Genomic DNA, 21,551 nt, shown 5'->3' on the forward strand with positions numbered 1-21,551 from the left:
TTTTATTTCAACCTTCACATCCTAGAAAACAAAACTAGGAAACAGCCAACATATCAACGTGAAGTTGTATATAATTAATATTTCATAGTTATAGAGATTGCTTTAATGATAAATTAGTTCAATAATCGAATGTAAATAATCTAAGATTATTATTGAAACTTTATGTATACGGAAGGTAAATATAAGTTTTCATCAAAATAACGTATTAGATCAAACACTATAAAAACCCTTGCAAAAATAAGTTAGAATAGAAAAGCTTTCAAAGTACAGCTTATTTGCCAAACTTAGTTCCGTCAGATACCTCAAAATAAATATTCCCTGAAAAATTATGTTTATCAAACTTTTGTAATACGAGAAATTGTCCGGAGTCATGCATGCTGTGTACTTATTTATTAGTACTTATTGTAATCCTACACTCACTATAACTTCAGTTATATTGGAACTGTCGTTCAGATTAATAGTACCAGGCGATCCTTCAGTTGTTAATATTTTGGTATTTTCTCTATTGACGATTTTTGTTAAGATAGATTTTATCTTATGGAACATCACGTTTTTTAATAGTTTTCAATAACACAAATAAATATTTATTATAGAAAGCTTTAGAATTAATTCACAGTGTTATAAATAACCCACCCTAAAATAGAGATAAGGATCTCAAGCAACCTACTTTTACCAGTCGCTATGTGATAACAATTAATAATAAAAAAATGCAGGAACCAAACATAACTTTGGCATTATGTTTTGGCAGTACATTTGATCTTTTGGCCTGCATGAAAACCTTACCTCTTAAGCAGCGACCTCTTTTAATGTAATTGTTGTTAATCGATATATTACAAAATATATATTAAAACCATGTGGAATGTAGTAAACGCGTTTACTTCTCAGCCAATACTCCGCTGATGCGGCAAGAGTTTGAATGGTTTTCAACCTAGCCAAATCGGGCATCGAAAAATATTAATATATTTTTTTTAAACTACCCATTACATATTTTATCCACAAGGTTGATTTCGCCAGAGACATCTGTAAGAAATTATTTCACCTTCCATTCGACAGATATGTCCAGACAATTACAATCTGCGTCTCTTGAGATGTTCCTTAACAGTGCATAGATTGTCGTGTTTGTGTCGTGAAACGAATGCATAATTTCTAACACGATCTTGGAAAGAACCATGTAGATTTTGCGCTAAGAATCGGATTTCAAATAATCGGTTTGATTGTCTTGGTGCCATACACAAAATTTGACAAAATAAACGTTTGAGAGAATAGTATTTAAGTCTTCATTGTAATATTTTCTCTCTTCCCTACACACTAAGTACTTGATCCAAGTACTGATCCCAAGTACTTGAACTCCTGCATTCACTATAATTAGATGCCATCGAAATTCATGGTACCTGGCGCTATCAGTTGTTAATACTTTCGTATTTTATTTATTAACAATTTTTGTTAAGAAAGATTCTATCAGGATTGGGAACATCACGTTTTATAATAGTTTTCAATAACATAAATAAATACAGTCAATTCAAAACAGCAGTGACACGGGAAACCTATAAATTGATATAATAATTCTTCCTTGATTTTGTTATGTTTTTAAAAATTGTATTTTTTTAAAAGCTATCTCTGGAAGTTTCATTAAAATCCTTCGTGGGTTATCTTGACACCACTTAAATCCTATATTACCCAACAGTGTATGAAGGGATGTTCTACATCCCTCAAATAGCTGTATATGTTTTGACTTTTTATGGATACTCCAAGCTAACAATTTTCTCTGAAATAATTGTATTAAATTATGTTTCGATTGAAAAAACCACTTACTGCTTTTTACATTTCGTATATTTGAGCTCTGATACAACTAATATCAAGTTGATTTTGATTCGTCACCTATTTCGCATACAGACGGTTTTTTTTGGTGAATTTAAGATTATATTGTTTTTTATTTTTTGAGATATTTACGTACTAATATTTAGCGCAGCTGCAAGGCGAAAAAATATTTTTAATAACAACCGCGGCGATTTGTAATTTATTTAAAAAAAGCGTTAAAAGAACGTTTGCCGGTTTATAACCAGTAATTATAATATTTTGAAGAACTTTGCAAAGTTTGACAAAGGAACAACTTTTGCAAGCTCTTTCGGTTACATGATCGAACTTCTCTAACAGCATTCTGTCTCTTTTTAAATAGAATAAAAAGAGAAGGATAATATTGTCTGACTGTAAAACGAATTTACAACTTTAGACACACGCATATTGACACACGTGTCACTACTATTTTGAATTGACTATATTTAAAATTACTCAAGGAGCTTTAGAAATAATTCAGAATGTTATAAATAACACACCCTAAAAAAAGATAAGGATCTCAAGCAACCTACTTTTACCTTTATGTGATAACATATAATAACACAAAAATTGCACGAACAAAACATAACGTCGGCGTTATATTTTGGCGGTACATTTGATCTTTTGGCCTGCATGAAAACGTTACCTTTTAAGCAGCGACCTCTTTTAATGAAATTGTTGTTTATCGAAGATAAGTCAAGTAAATATAGCGGAGCGTTGGGAAACTGCTAGTTTGGTTCATTAAGTTCTCTAACTGTAAAATTCCATCTATGGAGAGGCGTATTATCCCACCGCATTATACGTTTTCCATTTATCCGCGAAAGCACCATTCAATTTGGTGCTTGTTTATACGATGTGTTGTTTTCGTGAATAGAAAACGCGTAACATTTGTCATATCGTAACGTTTGTAATAATTCAGTAAGTTTATACATAGTTATTGTGAATTATGTCTGCAAGTAGTTACTGAAATTAAATAATGGTTTAGCTTATAATATATTCGAAAAATTATTATGTTAGATATGGTACGATTTATCTTAAGCTATTCAGGAACACTATTTTTCAATTTTGGTAATAAAATAATGATTTTACTGTCATTTTACAATTTGATATTTCACATTTTTACGAGGTATTAAAGTAAGACTTACTAATATTATATGTAAAACAATTTACAAAAAAATATTAATCTAGGAACCTCATCACAGTAATAGTTTCTCTTCTTTGAATTATGCGAAAACATAACATCTTGGTTAGTTTTGTTTTAACTATTGTGTTGTGCCCACGACCAATTTTATTATGTATAAATATACGCCACAAGAACGAGTAGATATAGTGACAATATTTATTGAAAATAATTATTCCGTTATTGTCACTCAGCGGAAATTGCGTCAAAAATATCCCAATAGTCCAGTGCCTCACCAAAGCACAATTTATCGTTTACATGCGAATTTTCGACAGTACGGTACGACAGGAGAAAGGCCTCGTTCTGGAAGACAACGGACGCCCCGTAACGTTGAAAACGCGGCTCTGGTGCGTGATAGTCTTGCAGAGGATCCGATTCAAGAACGGGCTTTTAAAAAAGCAATACAAAGAACGACTAGCCTTATTCACTATGGAGGCGAAAGAAAACGTAAAACGGAGCAGTTTAAGTCAGGTCATATCAACAAGGCTGTAATAGCCAAGCAGCTAGCCAATGCTTCAGTCGCACAAGGGAAGAATGATGTTACTCAAGAACAACTCGAACAGCTTATAAATACTGTGGTTGGAATGGCTGAAGCATCTAAAGCTTCAAGAAAACCCATAACTGCAGCTGCGTTCCTAAGTCAGTTAACGGGTGAAAATTCTGAAAGGTCAGAACAAACTAAAGAAAAAATAATCATACCTCGAGTTAGGTCAAGGTTGGATAAAGCAGATTCTTATAGAGATTTTGATCATACAGATCTGGATAAATTAACTGAACCATTATCACCAAACACTCCAGAAAAAACTACTAATGCTACGGAAAATTTATCAGATTCTGATTTGCAAACCTTACTACAAACAAACTAGTCTTGCAAAGTCTCCAGAAACATCAATTCGGAGACGTTGTTCCCAGTTACACATTTCTGCACGCGGTTTAAGACGAATTTTGAAAACTGATTTGAAAAGGTCCTCGTACAAAATTCAATTAGTCCAAAAATTTTTACCGAGAGATCCTGATCAACGAATTGAGTACAGTAATGCAGTCCTAAGGCAGTCTTGTGAAATGAATGAAGATTTTTCGTCTAAATCTATAATGAGCGATGAAGCCCATTTTCTTCTCAGTAGCCACGTCAATAAACAGAACATGTATGGTGTGGTAGTCATGCTGGCAAAATCATTGGTCCCTATTTTTTGAAAATGAGCAAGGTGTGCAATTAGTATTACTACCGAACGGTACCAACACATGATTCGAAATTTTCTTGTGCCTGAAATGGAAGAGCAAGGACTAGAGGACATGTGGTTTCAGTGAGATGGGGCCACAACAGACACAGCTCCTTCGACAATTCCATTATAACGTAGTTCCACGAAGACTAATTTCGTGAAGTGGCGATTTAGCATCGCCAGCCAGTACCATCAGCCAGTAAAATTAAGAGTATACTTATACACTAAGCAAGATCATGTGATTTGGTTCAATATTTCAATGTATTAAAAATCGATTTTTTCGAAAAATCGAATCCAGCAGTGTTTAGCTTAACGTCTCGACTAGTACCTTGCATAATACGATGGTACTAGGCGAATCAAAGCATCAGTCTCGCGAGAATGCAAAAATCGTCGTCGAGATCGTTCCGGTCGCCGATTACGTCCACGTCCAGGTGTCATCGTCGGCACGGGGTCGAGGGCCCCGCCCTTCCTCCCGGTCGTGACAGCGTCGCCGACGTTTACCTTGGGCCCCATCGCCATCGGCCAAGCCCCGGGCATTAGTTAATGGAAGGTGCGGCCGCGGAAGCCGCAGGGAGCGCCACGGGGGCGCGGCTCTGACACGGGCGGGGTTGAGCACGCGATAGATTTCGCGTGGAAATTAATGGAAAATAGGGAAAAAATGCGACCGCGTCCGCCCAGAACGGGAATTGTGTTTGTTTTCGCCTGAGGGGGGTGGGTGGCGTGTCGTGGTAAATCACGGGACCGGCCGATGATTCAAATTCGCCCGAAGGGAGGACGAAGGGGTGCGAAGAGCCGTCTCGACGAAGCCTGGAATAGACCAGGGGGTTGATTTTTGTTAACATTTATGGCCTGCCAAATAGTTTTAAAGGATTTTTTTTAATTTGAAACTTTATTGCAAAAAATCGGTGCAATATATTTTATTTAGCGTTGGGAACTATCGACTGAAAACAATCGAAACAGTCGATAGTCAAAAAACATTACATACAAGTTGAAAAGTCCCCGGCCTGATACACAGATGGCGCTAATAGAATTAAATCCATATGTTTTTTAGTTAGCCCTAAGCCTTAAAAGGTGCGTGTATACATTTGACAGCTGTCGGATCATTAGTTTGTGAATTATCGCATATTTAATGAAGTAACTTTTGTTATTGTGAAAAAAATTGAGGAAAAGGAATTTCGCGTGTTGATAAAATATTGCTTTTTGAAGGGAAGAATACAGTTGAAGCAAAAACTTGGATTGAAGCCGAGACACTGCCCCAGGAAAGTCAACTATCAAGGATTAGTATGCTAAGTTCAGACGTAGTGAAATGAACATCGACGACGGTGAATGCAGTGGACGCCCAAAAGAGGTTGTTAGCGACAAAAAAAATCCACAAAATAATTTTGAATGACCGTAAATTGAAACTGAACGTGTTCATCAGATCATTCACGAATATTTGAGTATGAGAAAGCTTTGTGTAAAGTGGGTGCCGCGCGTGCTCACTTTTGACCAGAAACAACGACGAGTTGATTATTAGAACAGTGTTTGAATTTCGCCGAATGAAGAGGTGATCGACGAAACCGAGGCCTATTTTGAAGCAAAGAACAAATCGTACTACAAAAGTGGTATCGAAAAGTTGGACGGTCATTATAATCATTGTATCACCCTTGAAGGGAATTATGTTGAATAAAAAGAAAACTAATTTTGCCAAAAAAAATTATTTTACTACGGTGGACCAGGGACTTTTCAATTGACCTATTATACCTAATTATAGAAAAAAATATCCATGACATAATTAAATTTATCATTCACAATTTTAATTTTTAGTCCATATAAACCCATAGTTGGTAAAAGGAGATATTAAAATATACATAAACAAAAAATGAAGAACGTTAAAAATCAGTAGTTAAAATAATATTGTAAATTCATAAATAGATTTAGGTAGGTATTAAGCTAAATTGTGTATATATAGTAGAATATAAAATACGTGTAGTAGATAGGTTAAATAAGGTTTTTGTTTATTTTTATTTAGTTATTACAATGACTATTATGTACATATTTTATTTTAAAACTTTTTTTTTTAATTTCGATTATTTTTTGTTAGTTTTGTTATTTCCTTATTTTTGGAAGTCGTTTGAATTATTTTGTTTAAAATATTTTTATTCTTGTGTTATTATTCTACCGATTTTGCTGCTTTATTAATGATTGAATCCATCCGACTTAAACACCATTCTTAGAAAGTCTCTTTATCGTCGTAGGATAGACATTTGATGTTTCTCCAATCTTTCTGGAAAAACAACAACATATCGTGACGCGTACCGCACAGGGACATATTCTTTGACCGCGACCAAGAAAACCGAAACAAAATCAAACCTCTATACCCCTCCCTCCCCGCCGCACCCCTCTCAGGTATTCCAGGTCGAGCTTAAAACGAAGTTTAGGCCCGATTCACAACGTGCACTCGTTCGACTCTAATTCGATCAACTCGTTCGGACAGTCCTCGACGTGCATCCGAAATTTCAAGTGCTGGTGGCTGTTAAGGGTCGCGGGGGTGCACGAGGGGAGATAATTCACCGACATTATCCTAGAAATTTGATTAGAACGAATCAGACTCCGTCGCGGAGGGTCGATCGATCTGTCGAATTGTTTTTAGTCGGACTGATTCGGTTTGTGATTGTTTTCTGTTATTTTTAGAATATGGTCTGTTAAAGTAAATATTCTTCCTAAGAAGGAATGTGTGTTAAGTACAATAATGAAATGTGTCAGTCAAGAGAGATACCACGTTGTTGTTGTTTGTATTGTATATAGATTAATTCATTAGTTCGCTTATACCTTCAACTGTTTAGAAAATGGGGTTATGAAATATGTGATAAATAGGCCTGATTATTTTGTCAACCATGAAGCATTCAATCAACCACAATAGTGGAAAAGAATTTTTAAATGCTTATAGAAAAGGAACAATTCGGTTCTCATTAACTCGAATATTTCCAAAAATATGTTTTCTGTTCTAGCTGCTCATGACTGAAATAAGAATAGTAAGTTTGAGTCAACGCCTACGTCCTGCTCTGTAAAGATTCATGGTTAACGTTATGTGGTTTTCGTGCAGTAAATGGTACTCTGTACTGAGCAGCCATTAAACCATTATAGGTGTATTAAATAAAGCTATTTGTTAAAACTAATCTCAGTATAACAATTAATAACCGTAAAATCTCAACATGGTCTTTCTTTGAGTTTAATTTTCATAGTTCTTTTGGTGATTTCAATGTTTTTTATATGCTATTCAGTTATATCTTCCTAATAATGTACTTGGAATTTTATATCCGATAATCAACACCTATTTTGAGGTCCTCATTTAAGAGAGTCTTCAGTAAAACAAATAATTATCGTAGAGGATAACAGGTGGTGAACATGGCAGATTGTTCTGTTAATGGTCAATAGGTCACAACTGTTACCGATTTTCTGTGGTGATTACATTTGTTTGGGTGTTTTCCTATTTTCCAAGCTGAAACCTTTAAAAATAGATCCTTAAGAGTATATTTCAAAATTTAAATTATTCTTGGAGATTATTAACGGATATTTATATAACTTTAAAGGAAAACTATTTTTGACTACTATTGATATACCAAGTTTCATAATATTAATACGTATTTTGAGGTTATTCAAGATTTCCCATTTTTGTGAATCTTCAGCAAAATAAATATCGAAGAGGATAACATGTGGTGAACATGGCAGATTGTTCTGTTAATTTTCAATAAGTCACAACTGTTATCGATATTCGATGATGATTATATTTGGTTAAAAGAATGTTTCGTTTTTATTAAATTTGATTTAATTTAATTTGATTGAATTTGAATAACAGAATGTACTGAGAAGCTTCACACCAAATCTCAACTAAATCGTTTCGGTAAAATGTCATCGTTTAAAGCGCGTTTAAAATTTCGCTTTTAGATGTCGCGTCAGTAAAACAACTATACCTCTGAAAACAATATAATTTTTGAAAAATCCTCAAAATAAAAGGGAATATGGTTCAGTTTTGACTAAAATATTACAATTTTAATCAACTATATCGAAATAACCATTATTATAAAAAGTCAAAAACAAGAGTTATTTTATTATGGACTTTCCAGTTGGTGAACTGATACGAATACTGAATATTATGTTTAAGATGTCAGATTTTCCTTACTTCTACGCACCCCCTCGAGATATAATCCACCTCAAAAAATCAACTTTTTATGTATTTCTGTGTTAATTTTACTATTAACTTAGAACTTTTATTTATATTGATATTATTAATTTTTTTGTTTATGTTTCCTATGTATATTCTATATATAAGTAACGAAAGGTATACAGTTCAAAACAAAAACTTGACTTACTTGGAAACTATTTGTTCTGAAGGAAATGAAATAGCTAGTTGTTAGATCGACTACACAAACGACACTATCGCTTCATTTATATTCTAATATTAACGAAACCCTTACAATGTAAGAACAACGTTCATCATGTGACGTCAAGGGAGATTAAAACAAATTTCTTAAAATATCAAGTGAACTATTAGTCGTGCTATATAACCCTTGCCTACCAAATAAACGATCAGTTGTGTAAACGACAACATGTAGTTGATTGTGAGTTTTGCCGAATGTTGATGTGTATCTGTGCTTTAGTGATGGTCAGGTATCAATCCACCACCAAAGATTTAGTCCCTGAACTTGCACCAGAAATCCACGGCCTAAGGGTCAGAGACCCTGTAACTGCTATTTTTTAATTCTAGTTGTACCTTTAAAGAACCAGATGTTAAAAAACCTGCCAAGATTATCACATATTATATAAAACTAGCGACCCGCCCCGGCTTCGCACGGGTGCAATGCTGATACTAAATTAAATACACTACAGAAAAAATATGAACGTTAAAAACATAGCGGCCCGCTCCGACTTTGCACGGGCATAAAATATATATGCCTATGTCACTCAATGAAAACATGATTAAAATCGATCCAGTATTTTTGGTTCATTCATTACTGCCCTTGGCCTGCACGCATTAAATTTGGAGTAAAACAATTCCTTTTCCCCTATAGTTATTATGAAGATTTCCTGCTATCTTTGGAATATCTAAATTCATATAATTTTTATTACATTACACATTTTTAATGCAAATTTTAAATTTGTAATATCTCCGAAAATATTTGTTTAATTTACATGCTGTACGGAACCATATTGATCTATATTAATTGCACACTGTATTTAAGGTACTTAATTCGATAAGGATTAATGCCGTATTGCTTAAAATAGCTTCGTAAATAAGCCATTTTCTCACGTAAAAAGTAAACAATAAAAATGGTTAATGTGGATTATCCCTAAAAGATAAACCTATACCATCGCGGACTTTTTTGTAGACCTTTTTATGGTGTACAATACTGTAGTATATTAATTTGATCTAACTCGTAGGGTTAGGCAGCGTTTTTGCTAATTGCTAAATAAGCTTAAAAAAACAGGTTAATTTACGACATCACGTTAGAAACCTCTAAAATTATCAATGTTGCCTTAGCATATATTATTATATTATGCATATATATTATGCATGTATTATACATGTAAACCTTCCTCTTGAATCACTCATTCACACGTTGCGTAGTTTTAAAGATTTAAGCGCACATAGGGATATAGGGACAGAAAGGGCGACTTTGTTTTATACTATGTAGTGATACAGTTTTTAGCTTACAACATAATACAATTAAGATGGTTGGCAGGATTATCCTGCTGTATTACTATTCCTGCCATAAAAGCGAACGATATTTATTGGGGCAGAATAAAAAAAGATTTATTTTTATTATTATTTGACATCTTCCTAAATTCCCATTCCAATTTAGTCAGACGCGCCATTCCATTGAGAAAAACTTCGTCGTCGTAAAACAGATCACACTGATGGCAGTAAATAAAAACGAACAGTTTCAAAATACATCCTGTAGTACTACAGGCCTGAAACAAAAGTAAATAACGGGATCCCCTTTTATAGGTATTCGGGAAATAACAAATAGGTTTGTCCATTTTACTAAAGTTTATGACATCGACTGATTTTATACAGGTGATGTATGTAAAACGAAAACACTGAATGAAAATCATCGATTAGAAGTTCTATTGGGTCTACATAAAGTCTAAATAAATCATCGAAAAAGATATTTCATTTGAACATAGATTACTTTTTCACACAGTAACAGGTCAATTGAAAAGTCATCGGCCTACCATAGTAAAAATTTTTTTTATACAGCATAATTCTCTTCAAGGGTGATACACTGATTATAGCGACCCTCCAACTTTTTGATACCATTTTTGTAGTTGCTTTGCCTTTGCTTCAAAATAGACTTCGACGATCACCTCTTCAATCGACGAAAATTTCTTCCCAACGAGCAATCTTTTGAGATCTGAGAACAGGAAAGAGTTACTGGGGGTCAGATCTGGAGAACACGGTGGATGAGGAAGCTATCCAAAGCCCAATTCATGGATTTTTACCATCTTTTGCACTGACTTGTGACACGGTGCAATGTCTTGGTGAAGCAGCACTTTCTTTTTCTTCAAATGCGGCCGTTTTTCAGCGATTCCGTCCTTCAAATGGTTTAATAACACTATGTAATAGTCGCTTTGTTAGTTAGTTGATGGTCCTTCATTTTTAAGGTAGTCAATGAAAATTTTTCCATGCGCATCCCAAAATACAAATGCCATAACCTTGCCAGCCGACTGTTTTCGTCTTTTTCCCACGCTTTGGAGCGGGTTCATCGTGTGCAGTCCACTCGGGTGGCTGTCGATTGGACTTCGGAGTGAAATTATGAAGCCATGTTTTGATCCATTGTCATATGTCGATGCAAAATCTTGGGTTTATTATGCTTGATCATCTTCAAAGACTGCTTCAAATCATCAACTTGTTTTCGGTCAAAAGTAAGCTCGCGCAATGCCCACTTTGCACAAAGCTTTTTCATACCCAAATGTTCGTGAGTGATGTGATGTACACGTTCTATATCATTCAATTTCAATTTACGGTCATTCAAGATCATTTTGTGGATTTTTGATTTTCGTCGGTAACAAACACTTTTGGGCGTCCACTGCGTTTACCGTCTTCGGTGCTCATTTCACCACATCTAAACTTAGCATACCAATCCTTGGTGGTTGATTTTCCTGGGGCAGTGACCGGAAACTCGGCATCAAGCCAGTTTTTGTATTTCAAGTCAACTGTATTTTTTCCCTTCAAAATGCAATATTCTATCAACACGTGAAATTCCTTTTTTCCCATTTTTTCACAATAACAAAAGTTACTTCACTCAAAATGCTATAATTCACAAATTAATAATCCGACAGCTGTCAAATTTATACACGCATCTTTTGAGGGTTAGGGCAAACTAAAAAACATATGGATTTAATTCTAGTAGCGCCATCTATGCTTCAGGCCGAGGAATTTTCAATTGACCTGTTAAGTATATACTGTAACCTAAGTTAAATACCATCGATTCTCGAACAGTATTTAATATTATATGTAAATATAAACAGGTTTTAGGTCTTTTACATTCAACGAACTTATTGTTCTATTAGATGTGTTAGTCTATTATCTATTATGGCGCACGACAGAAGCTCACGTCTAATGTACGTGTTTCGGGATAAAGCCTTTGATGTACCTACCGCCTGAAGAGTGGATTTGCTACACGTTTGAGAGCGCCTTGGTTTGTGTACTTATACAAATTCGAGTCATAATGAGAAACTAGCAAATTATTAGGTTTTACTGCGTTTACAGCATTAGTTAGTTACTATATTCAATTCTTCTATTGTTTGTTACTAAGTTCAAAACATTTAAAGCCAAATTTAGAGAGTTATTTTTTTATATTGATTTGGAAGAAGCTTAACTTGATGACTCAGACATCTGATGAAAGTAACTTGCTCCAAAAGAAAGTTCTGCGACACTAATTCAAGCGTGAAGATACGATAACAATTGATGGTGATGATAAAGGAAAAAGATGAAATACTTAATACAACTAGTCTAACTAAACATGTCAGTAACAAAAAGTAATTTAAATAAAATCTCTTCAGTCAATTTCACAAATTTAAAAGTGTATCAGTGCAGAAAAACATAGAAGAATCTTGAATGTACAAAAATATATATGAACAAAACTAAATAATAGGCTAAATCATTTTATAGATGTTCGGAAATAACAAATAAGTTTCTCAAATTTACTAAGGTTCATGACATTGAATATTTCTATACAGGTGATGTATGTAAAATAAAAACACTGAATGAAAATCGTCGATTAGTCGTTCTATTGGAGCAACATAAAGTCTAATTCATCAAAAAAGGCAGTTGATTTAGTTCATTGGGATTGGTTATAGGAGGCGATCCTTCAAAAGGAGAAAAGAGGCGCCTGCTTCAACAGCGGTAAGGGACGACACTGAGGGTAAAAACAGACCAACCCATATCACTCGTTCACAATTCAAGTAGCTAAAAAAACAGATGACCGAATAAACTTGGTCGTATTACATAATACCTTCTTCCTAAAGAAAAGGCCACAGGGATGTACGTTCTTGTAATTCCATCTGGACAGCTTATAGTTGTTATAAAAATTGTTTTTGTGTATTGATGGTGCCTTCGTCTGTCAGCTTGCCTTTGAATATCTTCGAAATAACAATGTTTCTACTCAAATTTCCGTAGTACTTCTCTATGGAATGGTTCTCAAGCTTTGGTGACTCCAGATTCCAATAAACTACGGCTAAGAAGCTGAGGTATTGCAATCCGCATTTGGTGACCGTTCACTATAAACTGCATGTTGAATTGGTGCATGTCGGCACCGACTTCATAGAGATCATTTGGTAGTAGTTAAAATAATATTGTTTGTTTGATTATTTTTTAATTTTTTGTGAGTTCCTTATATATTTTTTGAAGTCTTTCCAATTGTATTGTTAAAATATTTTATTTTTCTCTTTTTAGTGTTAGATATTTACTCAATAAATTATGTAGTTATTTTATTTAATATTACGATGGGAATAATAGGAATAAAGAAACAAAGATAATAAGGAGCATTTTAAGCCCCTGTGTCTGCTACCTAGCCTAGGTGATTTGACAAATGTTCTATCTAAACAACAATAAAAAGTTAACGTCGGGAATCGAACCTGCGAACTCCGCTTGGGAACGAAACGTTTTAACCAACACACCATAGAAGCAGTTTTCTACAATATTTTTACGAGACCCTATATACTCTAGTTAATACTTTAAAAGTAAACTGAATGGCTTTTGCAGTGAGCGACTTCCGATTTTTAGCCACATCCGCTCAGAACTAACATTACACAAAAATAACTGATTATTTTAGATAAAAAATATGTCAAAACTATGTACGTGCCTTTAAAATTTGAGGGTTTCCCTAGATTTCCTCCTCTTCCTCCCAATAAATCCTCGTTTGATTCCAATGGGACCACGTCGAAAGTGCACTCTTTCGAATAAAAAAGAATTTTGAAAATAGTCCCACAATTGACCGAGAAATCGGCGAACATACGTTAAAAAAAATATATATATACAGTCGAACATAGAAGCTCTTTCTTTTTTGAAGTCGGTTAGAAATTATTAATCTACTTGAATATTATTTTATTTAACAAAACGAAGAGACAACTGGTTGAACGGCGATATAAAGATATACTGAGGGATAAACAAACCAACCGGTCTCACACGTTCACCATTCAAATAGTCAAACAAATGACCGAATAGTCTCTGCTAGTGTTCTGAATTATCGATTGAAATCGACTATCGATTGTTTAGTAATTGACTACTTTTTACTATCGACTGTTTCAGTCGCAATTTCGGCCCGACTGATTTTGTTACTATTTACTATCGAGTTACTATATAATATATTTATTGGTTCTACTAGTTTCATTCGACTGATTTTTAACGTTATGGCTATGTCATCCTAGCCGCGACCTTTTATGCACCCAATTTATGCTTACATAGATTTATAGGTTATATATATATATATATATATATATATATATATATATATATAGTTTTATGGAATATATAAGCATTCTTCTCTCACAATTTATACAGGAAAGGGTTCGTATATATTTGTCTGACATCACGAATGGATAAAAACAGTCGTGCGTTGACTGAAAAAACCGTGCATTTGACTGAATATAGTAATTACTCTTTTCAGTTGTTCGTTTTTTGATTATCGACTATTTCGACTGTTTTCAGTCGATATTTCCCAACGCTAGTCTGTGCAGTATTATATAACATGTACTGATGGTGATGGATCAACTGAAAGACTTATTGAATGAAGAGCTATAATATTATGGATGCTTAGTTCAAACCCTTCGTAAATTTAGATTGTTAAGATTAATTGTGGTGTTCTGAAGCTGTTGGCAGCTTAAATAAAATAAAACCCTCAACGTTTCATAATCTCCTCGCCGTTAAAGGAACACACTCGCACATTCGGCGCCCGTAGACTCGGCAGCGTCGCGCCGTAGTCGCGCATAATGAAAACATGTTCGTTTCGAGTGTCCCGAAACTCACGGGGAAAAATACAAACGAAAGTAAATCAACAGGGGGTGTGTGTATTAAAGTCCGAGCCTTCCAGGCATTATATTTTCTATTATCTGGCGTTGGTGCCTTAAAACTTGCCAACTTTCCCAGTCCCGACAACGATTCCGTCGGGATTTATTAATTCTTGCGGGCCGGGCGTCGGAATTTGATAAAGAAGAGGACGGTATCGATGGAGGGCGGACGTTGTTACAACTTCGATCGCTAATTTTAAACGGAACGAATTGAATATGTCGAGAAAATATAAATATTTTGGTTGGGGTTGGGAATTATCAACTAAAATTGACTATCGACTGTTTAGTAATTGACTACTTTCTACTATCGACTGTTTTGGTTCGACTGATTTTACTACTTTTCACCAGTGACTGTTTCAGTTGACTGCTTTCATTCGCTATTTTCGGTCGGATTGATTTTGTAACTATTTACTATCGACTGTTTCATTCGACTGATTTTTAATGTTCCGACTCTGTTGTCCTAGTCGCAACCATGACAAAAATGTACCCAATATACGCTTACGTAGATTTATATGTATTATGTGCAGTTTTATGATTTTTTTGGTAGTTTGCTTGTAAATAATAATATACTGTATATTAATATTATAACATTTTGGTACGATATTTTTCAAGATTGTTAATGTAACAGATGTTGATGTACAGATCCACAGATCATTCAAGTATATTAGTAATTCTACTTCGTTTAAAATTAAATTATAAATTGCATTTTATGTATTATTATAATTTTTTTCCTTTTCATTTTTAAATGTAGTTCGTGAAAGAATTTATATATCTCCCTCTCGATTACACTACCGTTGGAAAATATATACACATATTAAATTAACTGTTACAAGCAATTATCTTCGTATTTTCCTCTCTCACAATTTACACAGGAAAGGATTCGTACATCTTCGTCTGAGATCCCGAAGAGAAGCGAATAATAAAGCTGTTAATTTTTAATTTATCTAATATTTGTTCACAATTCCATCATTTTTCAATTAATTCTTCGACGTGTCTGATAGAGTTCACCCAAACCGAAAATGTTAACCATTCCTGTTTCCAGCATAAAGAACAATATATCTGCAATGGATTATTAATGAATGTTATGACTAATAAAACCTAATCAATTGTCATTGCAACGTTTACTTTTTTCCATCAACCTGTTGTCTTAACACTATTTCTATTATCATCTTGCCAAGAGTGACGATTGGCTATATTGGTCCCATTCTGAAATATCCATGTCTAATCTAAATTCACAAATTAAAATGATAAATTTTCGTTGATTTCATTATAAAGTTTTATTATTAAAATAATGAATATTTTATTATTTTAAAAGCAATGTCTGGGCATCATTTAAATCCTAGGCAACAGTGTATGAAGGCGTGTTCTCTATCCCACAAAGGGCTGTGTATCTCTAAGTATTTAACAGTAAAAATGCTTACTTCTCTAACGCATTTTAGGGCAAGAGGGTGCCTCAAGATTCCTGGTATTTTATATCAACAGAGAACAACTATTCATCGGTATTTAATTTATTAATAAATGTGTTATTTATAATAACATATTTTCATGTTATAATAATTATTATAATATAGGGAACATGAGTGCAATTTGGATTAACTTTTCATGACATGTATTCTATAATATTTTAGAATTAAAAACCATTAAAATTAATTCATTGCTCCAGTAATTTATTTCGAAATTCGTTAATAATCTGATAATCAACCAAAGCCAACTGCGATTATGTGACAAACTGTGTATACGTCCCACACCCGTCCAACTTAAATAAACCAATAAGACTTCCGCAAATATTTAAATTCAATTCCCCGACAATCCCGAAACACTCAATTTCCTCACAGGTTTACTCAGCCGCGGCCTTAGCTTAAATCGGTACATTTTCGAACGACAAAGCCCCCTCGACAAAGGTTCATTTTAATAACAATTTACGGTCAGTTTTGTTCTATTTGCGATGGCCCTTGTCCGAATAATCGCCTCCGGTGTAAAGACGGCTTTCAGTTTAATTGCGACCCAACGATTTTATGGTCGCTAAATCATCGAAAACAGCGCGATTTCGTGTACGGCACGAGGGTGTGTTGCCGGTCGTTTTTCTTCATTTCCTTCTTAAAATGTTATATCGAATATTTTCGTTATAACTGAATATAAACAGTGGTAATTACACAGATGGTTTGTTGCAATAGATTAGATGGCAGTAATAAACAATCATAATAATATGTTACAAGAAACAATAACACTACATTTCAAAATTAGCCATGTTAAGTAGAACATAAATCAGAAACTCTACGAAACATTGACGTCACTTGCTATCTTTTAACAATTATTTCTGCATTCCAATTGTTTTGTAGCAGTTAGTTAGATGACTGTAATAAAGAATAATAATATTTTATTAGAAATATAAGCACAAAATTTTAACATGTACCTCGTTAAGTCAAAAGCGTATCAAAAGCTTTACGAAACATTGACGTCACTTACCGTCTCCTAACCATCATTTTCGAATTCCAGTTATTTTGTAGCAAAAGGCTAGATCACTGTAATAAAGAATAATAATATTTTATAATTTTTTTATTATTTGAATGTTACATTGTTACTAGTCGTTTTCGACTAACCTATAATTTGTTTTTATGATAACTTAAATCTAGTTATATAACTAGGAGGACCCATCGGCCCTATCTCAGTCCCTGGTGAAATAATGTTTATACCTGTCACTTCTGTATTTTTTGTTAAACACACCTCACTACACGACACTACAGAAGATCAGATGGTGATACTTTTGAGTCTGTCTCCTGCTCTGGTGGTATACAAAACTTGCAATACTTCAATATTCTCATGAGAATGGAGCCTTTCTTCTTGCCCCCTTGCAATTCTCTTCATTTCTTGCTGACTGTGGGTATCTGAAGGTTTCGATATAGGTAGTTACTTCCGTAGTATTTGGGTGCGCCCACAATACTTCTCAGGACTTTGTTCTGAAAAATTTGTATTTTGTTTATGTTACTTCTTGCAGTACATCCCCATAATTGAACTCCGTATAGGTTTCAGTGTTTGCTTATATAATAGCAATTTTTTATATACTGATAATTGTGATTTTATTCCAATTAACTAATACATTTTCCTATATTTTAATTCCAGTTTCTTTATATTCTTCTTTATATATTCCTTCCAGCGAAGTCTTGCATCAAGATTCATTCCGAGCTATTTAGCGTTGTTGCTATAGGGAATGATAGTATTATTTTATGTTATTGCTGCCTGTACGGTCTAATTCTAAGTGAACACTATTGTCTCCGATAGCTATAGTCGCAGTATCATCAGCAAATGTAGCCATCGTAATATTCTCCATTTGTGGTATATCACAAGTGTAGAGTAGATAAAGCATTGGCCCTAGGACACTTCTTTGTGGTGCACCTGCTTTTGCTTCTTTTGCTGTAGAGTAAGCTTCTTCTTGTTTAACTCTAAACATTCTGATTGAAGAAGTAAGCTGCTTCATAACTTCTCAAAGAAAACTAGGAACTTGGAATTGGTTTGGTACTTGGTACTTTGGTACTTTGAATATTATAGTTGTAATGTTAGATTTCAATAGCTCAGTGTGTTGTTTCGGTAACATTTTCTGTAACTTATTACCAAGCCCTTCATACCACACCTTATGGGAGGCTTGTGCTTCGAATCTAAGAAAATAGCTGAACAGATATTTTCACATTCATAGGCTTTTTCACTTACATCTGTTATTCTATCCACCTGGTCAATCATCGATTGTCTGTTAATAAACTCAAACTGATATATAGGTATTAGGCTTTATATTTCTAAAATCCTTTGCATCCTTTGCAAATACAATGGTGTGGAGAAAGTATATCCAGAAAGTGAAACAAGTGAAAATGTACAAAAAATAACCTCACTGGTAAAAAGGAATAGATTTAGTGTGTACTAATAAGCGTATACATTAAATATTATTTAACAACAAAATGCCATTACATAAAAATAGCCAAAAATTTAAAGCCAGGGTATGGTGCCCTACTATTAGGTTGAAGCTTTCTCTTGTTCCCTACAAAGTTTTATATGTTTTATAAATGAAAAGATCACTATAACAACAGACTAAATTCTATAATATAATATAGTTTATGACAGATAATGTCATTCAGAGCAATCTACATTATTTTTCATCTTAATTTTATAACTTTCTAAAAAACGAATTTCTATACTAAATCAAAAACTACTTTTGTTAAATTAACTAAACAAGTAGGAGACTAAAGTCGGCTGACACCAGCAAGCAGGGAAACTTAGTACCAATAAAAGTTAAAAAGTTCGGAATGGACAACTATTCGCATTTGTTTTCTTGTAAATTACTAAAAATCGCCTGCAAGAACAACATTATCATATTTAATGGTCATTCTTAACACAAATACATTACTCCAATGCATTATTTTATCTTTCAAACGTTTTGATAGTTCCTCAACATTAAAAAATAACAATATTTTTGATAAACCAACGGTATTCGATGATATTTTGGAGTTTCTAACCAAATGTCTATTAAATCTTTATTGTTTATTGTAACATCCGAAACTAAAAGAAACTGTATTAATCACAACCCACAACAATTCAAATCTTTCTTGGGAATACTAAGTTAGTTTACGAATAGTTTAGCGAACGTCTTGGATGTGATGCAAATGGATTTTTTTAAACTCGCACAAAACTTAAAATGCTTCAAGATTTACAGAAATTTGGCTAGATATTTCTAAAATATAAAAAACTTCACAAAACTTCGTGGTAGATTTTATCTATAACAATATGAAGTACTTACCAACTTGAAAAGAAATGATTTCTACATGATGTAAATAGTTCAAAACTTGATTTAGTCCTGATTCTTGGCTGCTGTGGATATGTCTGACCAGTTTAAAATTGTTGTTAAAACGACGCCAACCAAACCAATAAATAGTCTGCTCAACAATTCAATAAAAATACTAAAATTTAAGTCAGAAATTCAGTTTTTAGTTGATTTTGACCATGGTGCATCATACCGTCCGTTAGTTCAAACGTTAGAAAGAGTCCCAGATGTAAACATTTCGACTGATGTTCTTCTGTTTTCGACGCTCGATTGTTAATTGATCGATATTCCGAAAAACCATAGATTAGCGGGCAGAAAAATTGATGAATCGACTGGAATGGTAAATAGGATTGTCATCTCTACCCTTGTAACGATCTCGACGACGAGACGAGACACTAACAAACATAACCTGAATAATGGAAATAATAATTTGCAATGTTAATCTGTTGAGTTGTTTTATTCTGCGCGGTGTTTTCGGCGGTACGGGTACATAAATCAGGAGACTGCTCATTTATCACCGCAAACGAAAAGGGATATATAATTACGGGCGTCAATTGCTACTTTGCCTCGTCGTTTATGTAAAATAATTAATAGGAAAATGGACCGAATTATAAACAGGACTAATTCAAAGGGTGCGGCAGACGCGAGAGTGAGACCGGCGACAATGTTTCTTGGAAAACTAATTAAATTATTCGATTAGGATATAATAGATTTAGGAGGGGCTTTAATTGATTGGATTAGGTACGTTCTGTTTGAAGGTAGTTATTTCGATTTTTGACGCCTATTTCTGTTTATTTCTTCGTTATTCGTGACGAATCTACGAAAACCCTTGAAGTAGACCTGCTACTATTACGCTATACAGTAAATGAAGAAATATTAGTTTATTATTAATGTCTAATTAAATATTATTAAATATTTTTGGTTTGGAGTTTAAGATAATTTTTAAAAAATGGAAAAAGTGGAAGAAAATTTTTAAAATAGTGTTAAACAGTCTGTCTTATTGTTCCATTATGGGTTTTTACCTCAATATTTTTAGTGGAACTCTAAATGGTTCATTTTACATTCCCGAACCACATGACCAGCTCTATTATCAGTCCAGGGTTTGAACAGGCCTATTAAAAAGTCCCTGGCCTACCTAGATAAAACATTTTTTTAGCCAAATCAATTTTTTTGTTCAACATAATTCCCTTCAAGGGTGATACACTGATTATAGCGACCCTCCAACGTTTCGATGCCATTTTTGTAGTACGATTTGCCTTTTGCTTCAATATAGGCCACAGTTTCGAGGATCACCCCTTCATTCGGTGAAATTTTCTTCCCAGCGAACATTCTTTTAAGATATGAAAACAGGAAATAGTCGCTGGTGATCAGATCTGGAGAATACGGTGGATGAAGAAGCAATTCTAAGTCCAATTCATGGTTTTTCGCCATCGTTTTCACTGACTTTTGACACGGTGCAATGTCTTGGTGCAGCAGCACTTTCTTTTTCTTCAAATGTCGGTCCAATAACGCTATGTAATAGTCGCTGTTGATGGTCTTTTTCCTTTTTTCAAGGTATAAAATACAGACGCCATAACCTTGCCAGCCGGCTGTCACATTTTCCCACGCTTTGGAACAGGTGGATCGTGTGCAGTCCACTCGGATGAGTGTCGATTGGACTTAGGAGTGAAATGATGGGGTCATGTTTCATCCATTGTCACATATCGACGCAAAAACTGAGGTTTATTTCGTTTGATTCAAACAAGGCTCCGAATCATCAACTCGTTGTTTTTGGTCAAAAGTGAGCTCGCGCGGCACCCACTTTGTACAGAGCTTACTCATACCCAAATATTCGTGAATGCTATTTAGAGTGTCTGCTCTTTCATTCAGATTCAATTTACTGTCACTCAAAATCATTTTGTGGATTTTTTAAAGATTTTCCTCGGTAACAGCCTCTTTTGGGCGTTCACTGCGTTCACCG

General features: G+C 34.1%; 1 long non-coding RNA gene across 1 annotated transcript; it reads right to left on the reverse strand.

The window, feature by feature from the left end:
* Positions 1-17,038: 17,038 nt before the first annotated feature.
* Positions 17,039-19,788, reverse strand: LOC143193935 (uncharacterized). Its single transcript, XR_013005143.1, has 3 exons — positions 19,568-19,788; positions 17,198-17,306; positions 17,039-17,138 (listed from the first exon to the last, which is right to left on the reverse strand). It is a non-coding gene; the product is annotated as an uncharacterized LOC143193935 (long non-coding RNA).
* Positions 19,789-21,551: the final 1,763 nt, after the last annotated feature.

The sequence above is a fragment of the Rhynchophorus ferrugineus genome, unplaced genomic scaffold (assembly GCF_030347505.1).
Source record: "Rhynchophorus ferrugineus isolate W39M unplaced genomic scaffold, kcgeb_rfMv2 rfM3, whole genome shotgun sequence".
Lineage (NCBI taxonomy): Eukaryota > Metazoa > Arthropoda > Insecta > Coleoptera > Curculionidae > Rhynchophorus > Rhynchophorus ferrugineus.